Raw genomic sequence first — 18973 nt, forward strand, 5'->3', positions numbered from 1 at the left:
AGTGTGTCTCTAGGAAGCCGCCGGGCAGAGAGGGAGAGGGAGAGAGAAACAGCAGCAGGAGGATGGACGAATAATAACAGAGGAAAGGAGGAACAAATTCTCGGCCAAGCGAGAATGTGGGGGTGGGTGGATGATGTTTCTGATGGGGGAGAAAGGTTTCAGTTTGGAAGGACTGTTGAATCAGATCTGACTCTGATGCCAGCCTCATACAATTCGGGCAGGGCTTGCTCGGCAGATGTTCTTGATGGCTTGCATCCTGCGTTAAAATATCTGGGGCGGTAAGTCCCCGAGCAAGGCTCCTGATTGTTGTGTTTCCTAGGTAGGGAGGGAGAAAGGGGTGCACTCACGATAGAGCAACTTGTTCCAAAATGGTGTGCCAGGCTCTGGCACATGAATGTGCTGTGAAAGAAAGGCCTATGTGCCATGAGAAGTAAGTGCATGGATGAAAGGCTCCTGTGTGTATAGAGTAGTTAGCTGCAGAGGAGGGTGCCCAGTTGTGTCTCTGCATGAGTGACTGCTCTGGGCTTGCCTGCACCCTAGTGGGCTGAAATGCTGTGCTGGGTTTTGCTGGGGCATTCAACATTGTGCAGAGGCACAATGGAATTGCTTCTTCCCAGAGGACTGTCTGTTGTATCTCTGTGTGAGGTACTCTTAGTTACAGGCTTCTGCTGGGGGCGGGGACTAGTTGTGCTGTGCCTCTGCATCAGGTCTATTTGGATCACACAGGCACTCCCAATGTAGAGATGCAGCATAAACACGTAGGGGAGGCTGCCTAGCTGCATCTCTGCATGAGTGTCTGCTCTGGAATTGCCTCTTTCCCAGTCAGCCTGTGCTAAGGGTGAATAATCTGCTATATTGTCAGCATCACGTGTGCTCAGATCATTCAATCACTCCCAATCAAGACATGAAGTAGAATTAGGCAAAATCAGAGAAGGCAGCCTGATGCATCTCTGGATGAGTGACTGCTATGGGCTTGCCCTCTTCTATTCAGGAAGCATCCCCAGTTCAATCACTCATGCAGTAACATAGGGTGGGGTGACTTCCTCTGAAAGCTGCTGGTGGTGGTGATGGGGTTAGTCTTGTTCTTTCAAAGTAAACCTGTTGGAGGATCTTTGCAATATGCATAATTAAGAGCAGAATTCCATGCCTGTTTACCCAGAAATAAGCGGAGCTTACTCATGATGGTGTGTATGATTGCTCCTGAACTTGTGGAACTCACTGCTACGAGATATAATGCCACAAAGATGTATTATTCCTCAGTGGCTATGATGGATCCTCCATGGTTAGGGGCAGCATACCTCAGAATGTTAGTTGCCTAGGACAAACTACAGGAAAGGACTGTAGCTGTTTTGCTTTGGTTGTGTGCTTTCAAGAGTGTTGGACTTCTTGGCCTTATAGGCCCCTTCCAACTCTACTATTCTATGATTCTATGAACAAACACTGTTGGAAATAGAAATAAAATGTGTCTTTGAAAAGAATGGAACAGGAGCAAAAGAATTTATGTGGGGTGGATTGCCTTAGTGCGATTAGTCCGTACTTTTAAAGAGGTTGGTGTTCTGATGTGGGTGTTCCTATATTCCTCGGCTTAATTTCACAATTACGTTTCCAGGTGGTGGTGTTTTATCCGTGCATGCTTTATAAAAATCTAACTTTTAACTTGTATTTTTGGCCTGTGACATAGGTTTGGAGCCATTGTTGACAGCTCCTTGAGAGTTCGGACTAAATCCTGGAGCAGATTCAACTGCCTCACTGACATGGAGCCAACAGACTGGTGTAGACCTGTTGAAAATAATGGGCGTGAATAAGCTTCGTTAATTTCAATGGATCTACTCTGTGTAGAATTTAGTTGGATAAAGGGCTAGAGAGGATGGGGGGTGCATCTCCACCCTCGGCTTATGTTATGCAATGTAACCTATATTGTTAAAAATATGTATTAAAAATTAATGTAGCACTGCTTAAGTAGAAATTTAAAAAATGTATTAGAAAAGCACACGTTACTCTGCCCTTTTGTCACCATGTCCACCTCCTGGTTTAAATTTTTTAGTTTTTCTTCTTCTACCTTTTAACACTGAATTAATTGTGAAATGAGAGCCAGTGTGGTGTGGTGGTTAAGGTGTTGGACTACGACCTGAGAGACCTGGGTTCGAATCTCCACACCGCCATGAAGCTCACTGGGTGACCTTGGGCCAGTCACTGCCTCTCAGCCTCAGGGGAAGGCAATGGGAAACCCCCTCTGAATACCACTTGCCATGAAAACCCGTAAGTCAGAATCGACTTGGGCAGTCCATTTCCATTTTTCAATTGTGAATTAGCTTTGAAATTAAAAACAGCACTGTAGAAATTTTAAAATGATGGGAACAAAAAATGGATAGAAAATGGTTTTAAAAATGTTGCGCTCAGATGAACTGTACCTTCCCTGTTGACACATGGAGATGTCCCCTCCACCAGTTAGATGGAACATAGCGGGGTGTACTCACCAAAAAAGACACATCAACCCCATTCCTACACAAGGGTGGGCAGTCAGTTGCGGTTCCTTTTGTAGTTCAGAACAGAAGAGCCGTTATGTCTTTCTGACCATGTGACTTTTATGGTCAACACAGAGAGAACCAGCCTTTCAAATTTCTAGGCACTGTGTTGCTCTGTTCTTATGAACAGAATCTGACCTGGGGGGGTTAGATCAGGACTAATGCTAGCAGTAGCGCAGTGGCAAATTCAGAAGTGCAGGGTCCCTTCATGACGGCCACACCACATACATGCCCCAGGATTCACCGTCTCTTCTGCAATTGCAGAATTATAGAACCAGAATAAGACTGCTGTGTGCATAGGCTGCGCCCCGCTCAGTCTCTCTCTGTCTGGGGCTAAATGTTGCAAGAAATGTTTTGGTTTTAAGAATTCTGAAATGAGGCCAAGTGTGGGACTAGGATTGGGGAGACCTAGGTGCTTTGTCAGGCAGCTCACTTCTCACTTACCCTAGGAGCCAATCAGCATGGAAGGGTGTGTGTTAGCTACTGAGAAAAGTCTTAGGAAGCATGTTGTTAGCCAAGTGAGAAGACTCTTCTCAGTCACTAACATGATCCCTTTTCATGCTGATTGGTTCGTACAGAGGTGCCCTGCTGGGACCCTGCTCCCAAAAAGTAAGGGGTCCATGACCCCCCCGCGATCCTGGATGATTATACCCCTGAATGATAGTTTTCAGTTCCTTGGGTAAAATTACTTTCCCCCATATTCGCTGTTTAATTATGATCCCCATCATAACGCAGATACCTCTTATCAGGAGGTCTGTTCTGCACAATATCCCGTTAAATATTAGACAGCTGCGGTGCCGTCTCTGTTGTCTTTTCAGCACCTGCTGAAGACCTTCCTTTTCCAACAAGCCTTTTTAAGTAGAGATCTCTCCCAGTCTGCATCTGTATCGGAATGGTTTTTAGATATTTATTGTTTGTGTGTTTGCTGCCCTGAGCTCCTTTGGGAGAAAGAGTGGGATATAAATTAATAATAATAATAATAACAACAACAACAATAATAACAATTCAATTTTATCTGTTCTCTGAATCAATTTACCAAATAATCTTAGATGCCTAATCTTCTTTGAGACCGCTCAGTATAACATTATGCACATTGTCCTATTATCCAGTTTTTCTACACTGTCAGCACTGCCTCCTCTACTCACACAGCCTCCTCCAGAATTGGCTCATACAAGATTGGCAGAAGGCAGATCAGGATCTATTGGGGGGTCTCTGGGTGATTTGCGGTAGATCAGCAAAGTTTTCCGTCTTCCTATTTAAAAATAACAACAGCTGAAAAGCCTTCCCCCTGAAATTAGGCTGCTAAAAAAGAATGCTTGGGGGAAAGCCAAGAGTGTTTTGTGTGTGTGAAAGAAATTAAGAGGTTGGTTCTGGAACTAATCAAAGATTCCTGAGCTGAACATGGGCTCAGAGACATCCTGTCCCTAAATTCATGAGAGTATATTTGCCCCACTGAGCCACTATTTTGCACCTGGTTTTGGCAGACCTGGTAAAAACAAAACAAACCACAAAGTAGATCCCACAAGTCTAAAGTCTGCCCACCCCTGGTCTAGCGGTTAGAGTGTTGGGCTAAGGTAGTGAAGACCCAAGTTCAAATCCCCACTCACTCTCCCTCAGCCTCACTTTACCTCACAGGGTTGTTGTGAGGACTTACAGAAAAAAAGGTGTCACCTTGTGTTCTTTAGATGAAAGGCAGGATACAGATGTAATAAATATGTGAAGGCAGATGGGATTTGTAAAGAGAATGCCTGGGGTGGTTTTTAAATACTCCAAAGTGATATATCAATGCTAAGAATGATTATAGGTCACTAGATTTGGAAGTGGGGAGATATATAGGCAACTCTGCCGTCCAAGGTCATCTGCATATGCTGTTGGTGGAAATGTATAACCCTTGGAGCACCACATTCCTCCGTCTCCCCAACTCTGGGAGCTCTCTGTTGTGGTTGTATCAGCATCGCACACTTCCACTGAACTAATTTTCACAGGAAGGGAAACTGAAGCAAACACTGGTGATGAGAGACACAGTTTGAGACCTTATTGACACAATAAAAATGGACAAATCGTCGGGTCGGGATGATGTCCACCCGAGAATTCTTAAAGAACTCAAATGTGAAATTGCTGATTTCACTTGTCCCTAAGATCAGCCTCCACACCAGAGGACTGGAAAGTGGCCAATGTAACACCAATTTTAAAAAAGGGATCCGGGGGGATCTTGGAAACTACAGGCCACTTTGCTGAATGTCTGTTCTGGGAAAAATGGTGGAAAGGATTGATTAAAGATAGAATTACCAAGCATATAGAAGAACAGGGGAGTGAGAGGAGACATGACAGAGGTGTATAAAATTCTGCACGGCATGGGGAAAGTGGATAGGGTTTTTTTCTTCTTCCTCTCTCATAGCACTAGAACTCGGCAACATCCAACATAGCTGAATGTTGGAGGATTCAGGAGAGACGAAAGGAAGGACTTCTTCATGCACCGCAAACTCTGGAATTCGCTTCCCCAAAATATAGGGATGGCTGCCAAGTTGGATGGCTTTGAAAAGAGGTCAGATTCATGGAGAATAAGGCTATGCATGGCTACTAGCCATAATGGGTTAAATGTTCTCCTTCCTCTGTCAGAGGCAGTAAGCCTTGGAATACCAGTTGTTGAGAACTGCAGATGGGGAGAGCGTTGTTGTGCTCAGGTCCCATTCTTAAACTGTCATTCCGTCCTCCCAGGAAATTGTAGTTCTGGGGATCCGTGGGCGTCTACGTCAAAGAATTCTCCCCCATCTTACCAAACAGTGGATACATAGAGGCCTACAAGGATAATCTAGCCACAGTGGCAACCCAAGGTTTGATTACTACAATTCACTCACAGGCTCTCAGCCTAACCTACCTCACAGGATTGTTGTGAGGTTAAGATGGGGAGAGCGAGAACAATGTTTGACACCTTGAGGGCCTTGTAGAAAAGGCTGGAGAGAAATGCAACAATAATAACAATGTAAAAAGAACACCAAAAATCTATTCTCTCTCCAGGCAAGCAAGCAGCATTGTCACAGCTCAAGAATACATTCCAGCCAGATAATAATATTTGAAGAGGACACGGAGCGCTGTGACTTGGGGAGGGTAGCGGTGGCCTGAAAAGAGTCCTCGTTCAGTCCACGGACTGATGTGCCTGGCTCCTGATCTCAGGGGACCCTCAGCCGACGGGTAGAGAGAGACACTTACTGTTCTGCCGGTTCTACTGTGTCGCCACCTCTCTTTACTGAAAATGGGGGCATGCGGCGCTAGTCAAACCTGGCCCCTTTTTACTGTGAAACCAGCTCGAGTTTTTTTAAAAAAATTCAGACGGATTTTGCAGCTGATTGGCAGATGAACCCATTGCCCCTCCAGGCGTGGCCAATGGAAATGCTTTTCTGTAGGTGATGAGCGTGCTCACAGCCTTTGAGCCTGCTCCTTTGGGGGGTGGGGAGAGAAACTCCATCCAGAGCAGGTTGATGGCCACCTCACTGGGAAGACAAACCAGCAAGCAAGAGCTTTGTCTGGATTGACTCGCAACGTGTTGGCTCTCATCCAGCCCATGACCAAGCCCAGGCATTTGTAGGATACCCTCCCCAACACACACACACACACACACACATGAGAGAGAGAGAGGGGGGGGCGCTTTGGGAGGTTTAGCTATGCTAATGGATTGGTTCAGAACATCAGCCAGACACTGCCATAACCTTTTCCGCTCCTCGGAGCTTGTGGGGCAGGGGGGAATTGAGCTTCTGAAACATACCCCTCCTTCTTCCAAGATGTTATTACTTGTAACTAGAAGGTTGTTCTCTCTCTCTCTCTCTCTCTCTCTCGTCTAACGTCTGCTGAGTGCAGAGACAGAGTGAGCGATGGTGTTGGGAGAGAGGGATGGCTTGACATTTGGAGCAGGGGAGGAGTGACTCACTGTCCTGCTTGGGTCTGGAGCCCCCTCAATGCAGCCTCCGTCAGCTAGGAGCCACATCGTGTTAACAGGACCTTGCTGCCTCTCCAAAGATGTTTGTTTTCCAAGGATGGAGAGAGAGAGAGCCAGGATGGTTTTCAAGAAGAGCCAAAAGGTATCATGGCAAGTGAGGTGGATGGGGAAGAGAAAGGATCTGAATTAAGTGGGCCAACTCTCAGGGAAAAAAAAAAGAACTTGCTTGGGTATGTGTGTGTTGCAGAATGGAAGGCTGCTGGAAACCGTCACCTCAGACCGGACATGGGGATACTTCTGAAACACGGACACCTTCCACCGCCTTCTTCCATGTCTCGTGCCACACGACATCTTGGTGTCGAGAGAGTTTTCTCACCTTGCTGCAAATGGCCAATGAAATCACCCATCACATGATGACATCACACGACATGACATCATACTTTCTCAAATAAAAAAACCAATAAATGAGGGGGAAAACATGAGGTTGCTGTTAATGTTACTGGTGGAGGAATATCTGGTTCTGGCCTCCGAAAGGCTGGGCCGGTGAAATGGACTCATTCAGTGCTGGGAAGGATCGCTAATTGGACTGAAGCCTAAGCAGAAAGTGTCATTATGGACTTACTTGTTTTTGACTGGGTTACATACCGCCCATTAGGGAAGGGGGGGGGGGATTCGATTCAGTTTGCATTGGAAGCCGAATCTATCAAATTCGCAACGTCTGAAACAACATGAGAGCCGAAAGGCAGCCAAGTGTTGAAATTCACACTTCTCCAAATTTTGCAATGCAGCTCTCCAACCGAACCATATTTACGAAAATGCATATTTTAGGGGAAATAAATATATTTATTAATAAAGATATGAGTGAAAATAAAAATAAAGATATGAGTGAAAATGACATGCAAAGATGCATTATTATATTAGGAGAAATGTCTTGCAAAAATGTGTACATTCGTCAAAACTGCCTACAAAAAATGTGTTTAGGAGAAATTCGGACTAAAATGTTGAAAGATTTTCATGGGGATTATTTTATGAAAAAGGGGCAAACTGTGGTTACAGAACTGAATTGAAGACTGGAAACATGAGAAAGTGAGAGGACCAAAACTGTCAGGTCTTTCCAGCTTTCCTGCCCATTCAACAGAGTCTCCTGCGCAGTTCACAAAATAATTATGATGCTGTTTTACAGATCTGTGATGTGATGGCAGGTGATACCAAAGTTCTAAAGACTGCTCATCTCCTATGCTTTCTACTCCTTCCCTGAATTAGGCGTCCTCTCCTTCTTCACATCCCTCCTCATTTTCTGCAGGGCCTCTGGCATAACCCCTCAGTGCCGTAACTAGCTTTTCATGTGCCCTGTGCAAGGTTTTATTTTTGGGGCCCTTAATTTTTTTTTGGGGGGGGGAATAATACTAAAACACATACGATATAACAATTGTTTATAAATATTTTTTGTGTACGCAAGAAATATACAAGATCATTCACATGTATTTATAAATGAAAATAATTATTTTAATTGCACTTTTCTGGCTTTCATTTCAGCAAATTCATTGATTACATCATCATAATTAATATCGTTAATGATATTCTATTCAATCAAAATTATGGAAAGATTGGATAATCGTTCTTGTCCGATAGTCAGTTCCATTTCAGGGGCCCCTTCGTCCTGGGCCCTAACCCCTCATCCCTCATTCCTAACACTAACCCACTTTCTGTGCTCAGATCTTGTGACTAGGAACTGGAACCCAAGTTTGCTCCTGTCCTCCTTCCCACCAGTCCATTTTCCTTTTGTGTCGCATCTTTTTTCGATTGTAAGCCTGAGGGCTCCGGGGGGCCTTTTCCATCTGTTAAAGAATTCTTTAAATAAATAAGCATGTGTGCTTCCCATTTCAGACACCCCTTTTTGACTTCCTATTTTTTCTATTATCTGTTTTGTACTGTCATCTCCTTGCGGGCAGAGAACTCTTTCTCCTCCCCCCCTCCCGTTCATCTCCATAATGTACCAGGGATCCTGAGACATGTATGAATAAATAATAATAATATTAATTAATTAATTAATTAATTACATTTCTATCCTGCCCTTCCTCCCAGAAGGAAGCCAGAGCGGCAAACAAAAACACTAAAAGCACTCTGAAACATTTTAAAAACAAAAGACTTTAAAACATATTAAAACAAAACGGCTTTAAAAGCATATCAAAACAAAACTGCTTTAAACACACACATGCACGCACACCCCCAGCTTTAAAAGCATCTTAAAAAGCAGTTCCAACACAGACTGGGATAAAGTCTCTACTTAAAAGGCTTGTTGAAAGAGGAAAACTTAACAGGGATGGCACCTGTCTAATATTTAAGGGGAGGGATCCCCCTGCCCAGATGAGATCTTTATGTTCTCAGTCTAGAATCAGGATTCTCTTCAATAATTCCTAAAGAAGGGTCTCTCCTAACATTGTTTCTTTTGTTCATGAGGGTGCAGCCTTTGCTGGACAGATGCCATATACCCCAACTGGCCAGGGATAGTCCCTGGTTTTATTTTTATTTATTATTTGATTTATATCCCACCCTTCCTCCCAGCAGGAGCCCAGGGCGGCAAACAGAAATGCTAAAAACACTTTAAAACATCATAAAAAGACCTTAAAATACATTAAAACAAAACGTTAAAAACATTTTTTTAAAAGCTTTAAAAACATCTTAAAAAAAAAAGCGTTAAAAACATATTATTAAAGAAAACATATTAAAAGCAATTCTAACACAGACACAGACTGGGATTTTGGTTAAAAAGACTGGTTAAAAAGTAAGAGTCACAGCTGGAGAAGGGCCGTCGCTCCGTGGTAGAGAATCTGTAGGCAGAAGGTCCCAGGCTCATTCTTGGCACTTCCAGGTAACGCTGGTTATGTCCCCTCTCTGAAAGCCTGGAAAGCCTCTGCCAGTATAAAGCCCCTTCCTCTGTTTCTATTTATTTGGAATAAATATGAGGACTAGAACAGCTGGTATAGCCCAGTGGGGAGGAGAGCCTGGCTGGGAGTCCAGAGGCTGTGAGTTCAAATCCCCACTCGTGTCTCCTGGGTGTCAAGGGCCAGCTAAAGATCACCCCACAGGGAGTGGCTCAGGGGTTACGTGCCCTGCCACCTGTGCAGCTGTGGGCAAGCTGCATAGTCCCAAGAAGCCCAGTTGCCCCCCAGCTGGCAGTTGCGGACAGGGATGGGGCTGGCTTGTGCAGCTGTGGCAAGCTGAGCAGGCCCTAGGCAGCTGGGGAGGACTAGCCTCAGAGGGAGGCTATGGGAACCCCCCTCTGAATACCACTTACCATGAAAACCCTATTCATAGGGTAGCCATAAGTCGGAATCGACTTGAAGGCAGTCCATTTCAATTTTCATGCATGCTAAGGAGAGCCAGTGTGGCATAGTGGGAGACCAGGGTTCAAATCCCCACACAGCCATGAAGCTCACTGGGTGACCTTGGGCCAGTCACTGCCTCTCAGCCTGAGAGCGAGGCAATGGTAAACCCCCTCTGAATACCGCTTACCATGAAAACCATATTTGTAGGGTTGCCATGAGTTGGGATCGACTTGAAGGCAGTCCGTTTCCATTTTCCATGAGGGCTAGAATCTTATTTTATTTTTAGGTGAAAGGCCACAGCTCAGTGACAGTGCATCTGCTTTGCATGCAAAAGGACTGAGGTGAATCCCCAGTGGCATCTCCAGGTAGGGCTGGGAAGGATTCCTTCAGCCTGAAGCCGTGGAGAGCTGCTGCCAGTCAGTGCAGACAGTACTGAGCTAGGTGGACCAACGGTCTGACTCGGTATGGCAGCTTCCTCTTCTCTGTGCTGGAGCCAAGTGTTTCAGGGTATGGGAGGTTGTGTAAGAATCCTGGTGGTTATCCCAGGGTAAAAGGAAGGGGGGACGTGGTTTCATCCTCATTTTGGGGTTGCTGCCATCTCTTGATCTGCTGCGTCCGCGTGCAGGCCAAGCTTCTCCTGCTGTTTCTTGGGTGGAGTGGGGAGAGGCTTCCTCCTTTGGTTGGGAGGGGGCTGCTGCCATCCAGAAGGCCTCCCCCACCTCCCGGCAGGAAACATGCTGCCTACCTCCCACCATAAGCCCCACGGCCACCGATAGGAAGAGGCCCACCAGATGCAACAGCTGCATCAAGCTGACCACGACCGGTGTGATTGTGACAGCCACCCCCCATGCTCTCTTGGCACCCAGCAACCGTTGCCTTTTTCCAGAGAGAGAAAGAGATATTCTTTGGCCATTGGTGTGACGGTTCAGAGTGGGGCTGCGTCGGCTTGAAGCCAGGATAAGGATGGATGAATCTGGTAATTTTGGTTTCTCCCAGCGCCTCATTTTTCCATCCTTAAGTTCAGTTTGACTCGTTTCTGCATCAGTTTGCATTTTTTTTTAAAAAAAATAAACAATTTCCATACGAACATTCATCAGCATGTCAGGGCCCATTTTTCCTGCCATCATTGGGTTGCATCCAGCTAAGGTTTCCTTAGAACAGACCTATTGAAATCAATGGACCTAATAATGTCAATTAATTTCAATGGGTCTACTCTGAGGAGGACTAACTAGATACAATACACCCCATCATCATCATCACCACCAGCATTCTATCCCACCCTTCCTCCTAAAGAGAAGTCCAGGGCAGCAAACTGGAAAGCAATGCATCAAGCAATGGCTTTTTGCAAGCAATTTTGCCTAAGAGATGCAGGATTTTTGGCCACCCGTTTCCCCTAATGTAATGCATTTGTGTGTGTTACTTTCATGAATGTGTGCGTTTTAATGCACACTTTCCCCTAACATCGTGCATTTCTGTCCTCATCTTTTTGGCCAGAGAACCGCACCCCAAAATTCGAGGGCGTGCAAATTTCAAAGGATAGCCGTGTTCTGGTTCACGTCTTCTTTCGGGAAGTGGGAATTAGGTTCACAACGGAATTCCTGCCCTATCTCTCATCAACAGACATTCCTCTCTCTCTCTCTCTCTCAAACCAGGGGCTGTCTGATGAAGTTCACTGCCAGTGCTCTTTGATTTCCGTCTCAGTGACCCAACCCGGAAGAAGGCCTGGTGAAGCACAAGTGCTGAGCGTGAGCTGGGTTCAAATTTATTTATTTATTATTTATTTGTTTGTTTAATTTGTATCCCGCCCTTCCTCCCAGCATCTCACCTTGTGCGCCCACAAGGGCTAGTCCAGGGTGCACCCTCCCACTGGGGAACTTGCCCCACTGAACTCAAAGAGGCTGATGTCACTGTAAATTAGCCTAGCAGGATCCCGGCCGTGGGTAAGCACAGAGGCTTGGAGTGGGGCAGGGTGTGTGTGCGCGCTAAAGTGCTCCAGGGAGACGGCACCCTTCCTTTGGCCTTGGGAACAGAAGTCCAGTCTTTGACTATTTGCGCTAGGCTTAGCCAGTCCAGAGGTCTCAATACTGCCTGGCCAATCACAGGCGCTGATATTGCAAAACCCTTTTCTCTTCTGCCCCTAAGAAAGCTCTGATGGTGGAGAAGTTGGGCAGGTTTTTTCTTCTTCTTTCTGTCGAGGGTTGCATGTTAGCAGTGGGCAGGGCCTGAATGAAGTGAGTGGGGTTAGAGCCAAAGCTGGGTAGGGCTAAACCTTTTTCTCTTTCTGACACCCCTCGCCCCTATTTCTCTGCCTTAGGCAGATCCACACTATCCATTTAAAGCACACTCAATGCACTTCCCCCGAAGAATCCTGGGAACTGTGGTATCCCCCTGACAGAGCTACACACTCCCAGCAACCTTAACAAACTACAGTTCCCAGGATTCTTTGGGGGGAAGTCATGTGCTTTAAATGTGCATTGAATGTGCTTTAAATGGGTGGTGTGGCTCTGCCCTTAGTCGTTCATTTTGTATTGTTTTTAGGCCTATGTCCAGTTATTTTTTGGACTGTTTTGAAACTGTTTTTAATGACATGCTTGTAAATTGCTTTGACACGTATGTGAAAGCGATTCATACATGAATTAAATAATGATAGGCTGTGTCCAATGCTCAAAGGAGGGTCAGGATTCCTTCTCGATTGTCCCAGAGTGCAGGGCACGAAATAATAGGCTCAGGTTACAAGAAGCCAGATTTGGACTGAACGTCAGGAAAAACTTCCTACCTGTTAGAGCCATACGACAATGGCACCAATTACCTAGAGAGGTGGTGGGCTCTCTGACACTGGAGGCATTCAAGAGGCAGCTGGACAACCATCTGTCGGGAATGCTTTGATTTGGATTCCTGCATTGAGCAGGGGGTTGGATTTGATGACCTTATAGGCCCCTTCCAATTCTACTATTCTATGGTTCTATGAAAATAATGGACATGGCTAATTTAGATCCACCAATTTAAATGGATCTGCTCTGAATAGGATTTAGTTGGCGACAACACAATAAATAATAATCCTTCCTGCCACTTTGCCAGAGGTGTGGCATTTAAGCCGAGACCTGCAGGTACCCTAATGCTGCTCTAAACTTGTGTAGGGTGCAAAATAAACATTTCAAAGTTAGGAATGTAGGAAGCTGCTTCGTGCTGAGTCATCGCATTGGTCCATCAAGCTGTGTATTGTCTGCACTGAGCGGCAGCGGCTCCCAAGGATTTCTGGCAGGGATCAGACCTACCTGGAGATGCCATCGGGGATTGAGGCTGGGATCTCCAGCATGAAAGCGTGTGCTCAACCACTGAGCTGTGGCCCTTACCCCCAAAATAAAGTAAGATTCTAGCCCTCATGGTTCCGATCTAAATAGGAACACAGGAAGCTGCCTTACACCGAGAGACCTTTGGCCCATCTAGCCCGGTACTGAACACACTGACAGGCTGTGGCTCTCCAGGATTCAGGCTGGGACCAGTTCCCCAGCCCTACCTGGAGATGCCATTGGGGATTGAACCTGGGGTCTTCTGCATGCCAGGCAGGGCCCTGCTGCTGAGCGATGGGCCTTTTCACTTAGGTGGGAAGGCAGCAAGACAGAGCGTGAGTCTGCTGCCTCCGAAACTGGCCTACGTGCAGCGTCCGCCCTCCAGCAACAGGCTACGCGAGGAGGCTTGCCAGACGAGCGGCCAGTGCGGGTGGTCAGGGCAGCAAATGTGACCCCCCCATCTGGGGGGAGAGGCGTGTCAGGAGGAGCAAATATTTGAAGAACCATTTTTATCCACCCAGCAGGCTTTTTGGGATATCGGGCACATTCTCTGTCTCCTTTTGGAGCCGGGACGGTGACTCCTGTTTGCTGTTCCTACCGCTGTAGAAAACAGCTTGGGCCAGTCTGCGTCGTCCTGACAGTGGGGCTCCAGCCAAAAAGGCGTCTTTCGCTTGCTCCAGGCTCAAGGCATAGGCTTCAGGAGAGGAAATTTCCCCTCTGCGCTCTCTGAGTCGCTGGAAAACTCCTCCTGGCCTTCGCCTGCCCACCGGTTCATCTCTGAAGAGGGAACAGGGCCATCCACTTCTGCCTTGAAAATCCTGCCTCCCCCCAATCTCAGAGGCTGTCGAGCAGGGGTGAAGAACCTCTGGCCTGGGGGACAAATGCAGCCCCCAGCCCTTTCTATCTGGCCCTTGGAACTCTTCCCAGGCCACACACACCGTGGCCCTGCTTCACACCCCAAATGTCCCCCCTGGTTTGGAATGTGTCTTTGAACTCTGATTGTACCCTTCACTTGTCTTGATGGCATTGGCATGGTCGTCCAGGGTCTTGGGGGGTCTTCGACCCCTTACTTTTTCCAGAACATGGTCCCAGCAGGGTCCCTATGTTTCCAGCATCCTATGAGCATGAAAGGGGAGTGTGTTAGTCACTGAGAAGGGACTTCTAATATGCTTCCTAGTCCTTTCCAGCTGATTGGAGCCAATCAGAGTGAAAGGAGGTGAGTCTGCCGCCGAGAAGACTCTTCTCAGCAGCTAACACACTCCCCTTTCATGCTGATTGGATCTTAAGGATATCTGTTGTTGTGGAGAAAGTTCAAAAATGATCTCATTCTTAACCCAGCAGCAAAAAAGGGGGGGCATGCTATGACTAACATGAAGGGACTCTGCACTTCTGAATTTGCCACTGCACTACTGAATGAAGGCCACAGAGGCGTGAAGGCGAGCAGAAACTAGCCTACTATACAAAGGACAAATGTGCATCCATTGCTCCACCCACTTTTGCCTCTGGCCCCGCCCACCACTGGCATGTGGCACTCGGAGTGTTGCCTGGAAGGGAATCTGGCCCTCGGGCTGAAAAACACACATGATCGAGCGGAAATAAACAGACAAACATTAACATATAAACAATCATAATTAAAATACACGATAAAACAATCCCATTAAAACTTTTGAAATATAAACATCCAGGATTAAAAAGTGCACTCAGATAATCCCATGAAAGCAGCACAGGAATGAAAACAGGAGATGTCAAGAGATCACAGGGACGCCTGTGCAAATACAGCTGCCTCTTCAAATGCCGACAGGATGCCGATACAGACGGAGAATCTTGCATTTCAGCAGGGAGGGCGTTCCACAAAAATCGGTGCCGCCAGCGGAAAAGCCGGCCTGTGCGTTCCCACGTGTCAGTGACCATTTGGCTGTGCTGAGACTGCAAGTCTCCCTTCTTGATCTATAAACCGGACAGCCCCTCAAACAGAGGACTGTAAAATGGGCCGCTTGACCTCCATAAGAACATAAGAACATAAGAACATAAGAAGAGCCTGCTGGATCAGGCCAGTGGCCCATCTAGTCCAGCATCCTGTTCTCACAGTGGCCAACCAGGTGCCTGGGGGAAGCCCGCAAGCAGGACCCGAGTGCAAGAACACTCTCCCTTCCTGAGGCTTCTGGCAACTGGTTTTCAGAAGCATGCTGCCTCTGACTAGGGTGGCAGAGCACAGCCATCACGGCTAGTAGCCATTGATAGCCCTGTCCTCCATGAATTTGTCTAATCTTCTTTTAAAGCCATCCAAGCTGGTGGCCATTACTGCATCTTGTGGGAGCAAATTCCATAGTTTAACTATGCGCTGAGTAAAGAAGTACTTCCTTTTGTCTGTCCTGAATCTTCCAACATTCAGCTTCTTTGAATGTCCACGAGTTCTAGTATTATGAGAGAGGGAGAAGAACTTTTCTCTATCCACTTTCTCAATGCCATGCATAATTTTATACACTTCTATCATGTCTCCTCTGACCCGCCTTTTCTCTAAACTAAAAAGCCCCAAATGCTGCAACCTTTCCTCGTAAGGGAGTGGCTCCATCCCCTTGATCATTCTGGTTGCCCTCTTCTGAACCTTTTCCAACTCTATAATATCCTTTTTGAGATGAGGCGACCAGAACTGTACACAGTATTCCAAATGCGGCCGCACCATAGATTTATACAACGGCATTATGATATCGGCTGTTTTATTTTCAATACCTTTCCTAATTATTGCTAGCATGGAATTTGCCTTTTTCACAGCTGCCGCACACTGGGTCGACATTTTCATCGTGCTGTCCACCACAACCCCAAGGTCTCTCTCCTGGTCGGTCACCGCCAGTTCAGACCCCATGAGCGTATATGTGAAATTCAGATTTTTTGCTCCAATATGCATAATTTTACACTTGTTTATATTGAATTGCATTTGCCATTTTTCCGCCCATTCACTCAGTTTGGAGAGGTCTTTTTGGAGCTCTTCGCAATCCCTTTTTGTTTTAACAACCCTGAACAATTTAGTGTCATCAGCAAACTTGGCCACTTCACTGCTCACTCCTAATTCTAGGTCATTAATGAACAAGTTGAAAAGTACAGGTCCCAATACCGATCCTTGAGGGACTCCACTTTCTACAGCCCTCCATTGGGAGAACTGTCTGTTTATTCCTACTCTCTGCTTTCTGCTTCTTAACCAATTCCTTATCCACAAGAGGACCTCTCCTCTTATTCCATGACTGCTAAGCTTCCTCAGAAGCCTTTGGTGAGGTCCTTGTCAAACGCTTTTTGAAAGTCTAAGTACACTATGTCCACTGGATCACCTCTATCTATATGCTTGTTGACACTCTCAAAGAATTCTAATAGGTTACTGAGACAGGACTTTCCTTTGCAGAAGCCATGCTGGCTCTGCTTCAGCAAGGCTTGTTCTTCTATGTGCTTAGTTAATCTAGCTTTAATAATACTTTCTACCAGTTTTCCAGGGACAGAAGTTAAGCTAACTGGCCTGTAATTTCCGGGATCCCCTCTGGATCCCTTTTTGAAGATTGGCGTTACATTTGCCACTTTCCAGTCCTCAGGCACGGAGGAGGACCCGAGGGACAAGTTACATATTTTAGTTAGCAGATCAGCAATTTCACCTTTGAGTTCTTTGAGAACTCTCGGGTGGATGCCATCCGGGCCCGGTGATTTGTCAGTTTTTATATTATCCATTAAGCTTAGAACTTCCTCTCTCGTTACCACTGTTTGACTTAGTTCCTCAGAATCCCTTCCTGCAAATGTTAGTTCAGGTTCAGGGATCTGCCCTATATCTTCCACTGTGAAGACAGATGCAAAGAATTCATTTAGCTTCTCTGCAATCTCCTTATCGTTCTTTAGTACACCTTTGACTCCCTTATCATCCAAGGGTCCAATTGTCTCCCTAGATGGTCTCCTGCTTTGAATGTATTTATCGAATTTTTTGTTGTTGGTTTTTATGTTCTTAGCAATGTGCTCCTCAAATTCTTTTTTAGCATCCCTTATTGTCTTCTTGCATTTCTTTTGCCAGAGTTTGTGTTCTTTTTTATTTTCTTCATTTGGACAAGACTTCCATTTTCTGAAGGAAGACTTTTTGCCTCTAAGAGCTTCCTTGACTTTGCTCGTTAACCATGCTGGTATCTTCTTGGCCCTGGCGGTACCTTTTCTGATCTGCGGTATGCACTCCAGTTGAGCTTCTAATATAGTGTTTTTAAACAACTTCCAAGCATTTTCGAGTGATGTGACCCTCTGGACTTTGTTTTTCAGCTTTCTTTTTACCAATCCCCTCATTTTTGTGAAGTTTCCTCTTTTGAAGTCAAATGTGACCGTGTTGGATTTTCTTGGCAATTGGCCAGTTACATGTATGTTTAATTGAATAGCTCTCCATACCTCTCTATGGATTTGGATTTTGTTCTTCTCAGGTCATGTTTATGCAGGGGTGGGGGATCCTTCTCAGGCAAGGGCTGTGTCCCTTCGGGGAGAACCTTCTAGGGGTGGGGCGGAGCCAGAGGCAAAAGTGGGTGGAGCAACAGGTGTGACTCTTATTCCTGTGTGCAGCAAGGTTTCCACATGTGGCCGCATATCTCTCGATCCTCCATCCAGGCATCTGGTTGGCCACTCTGAGAACAGGAGGCTGGACCAGATGGGCCACTGGCCTGATCCAGCAGCAGGGCTCTTCTGATGTTCTTAAGAAACGTTTACTCGCATTCAGGGTTTTGTCCTGTTTCAGGTGACATCCGCTGCAAAATGTCTCGCTGGGGGGGACTGCCGTGGATCCAGTTGCTATGTGCCTTTCCTCTTTGGTTTTTTCCCTCTGAAGCCTGACACCGAGGTCAGCTTTTTCTTCCAAGTTCCCTGCTCGCTTTTGGCCCCTTGTGCTGTATCCTTCCCCCCCGCCGGCTCCGTGCCGGAGAAGCCAGACAGGCCCCTTGTCGTCCGCAGCTGATCCCCCAGCTGCAAACAATGGAGGCATTGAGAGAAGGAGCCAGGTCTATGCATCAGACGCCCTGGCCTGTGGCTTGTGGACTCCGTGAAGAGCTGAAGGCGCCTTGTTCTGTCCTGACTGTGTTACAGCCAAAAATAGTTGCTGAGCAGGGGAGGTTTTCCCCCTCTCTCGCGCTCTTTTCTGATGGGGCCTCTCTGTCTCAAAGGCCTGATCTTGTTGGTGCCTTGCTCTTTTTACTTGCCAGGGTGTTTTATGGCTCCGTGATCAGGATGGAAAGATCTGTCAGTTTCAGTTCTCTTGGTTTCTCATTTTTCTAGTCTTAAATTCAGTTCTCCACAGTTCTGGGGCGATTTATGATTTTTTAAAATCCTCATGAAAATTCGCAAGCATTTTAGCTCAAATTTCTCCTAATAAACACATTTTTTGTAGGTAGTCTTGACGAGAGCACACATTTTGGCAAGCCATTTCTGGTCATATAATGCATTTTTTTTGCATGGTATTTTCACTCATATATTCATTTCTGTGCACACTTTCCCCTAATATATGAATTCTTGTACACATTGTTTGGCTGGCAAACTGCATTGTGAAATTCGAATAAGTGTGAATTTCGAAGGGTGGCTGTGGTTTGGTTCCATATGGTTTTGGAAAGTGAAAATTAGATAGCCTGGGCTTGGGAGGTGAACTGAATCAAAATTCTCGCCCATTTCTTCTCTGAGAGGAGTCTGGTGTCCTTTGCAGTGCTTGGGGTGGAGGAGTCCTTGATATTGGGAAAGATGTTTTGCTGAGTTTGGTGCTTTGATATAGATGCATACTCCTAAATAATCATCGTCATGATCATAATAATCATAATTTGTTAGATTTGTTCGTTGCTTGTTTCCTGAAGGTCTTACAACCTTTAACTTACAACACTGTTCAAAACACAAATAAACTTATTA

Source organism: Rhineura floridana, chromosome 20, assembly GCF_030035675.1.
Source record: "Rhineura floridana isolate rRhiFlo1 chromosome 20, rRhiFlo1.hap2, whole genome shotgun sequence".
NCBI lineage: Eukaryota > Metazoa > Chordata > Lepidosauria > Squamata > Rhineuridae > Rhineura > Rhineura floridana.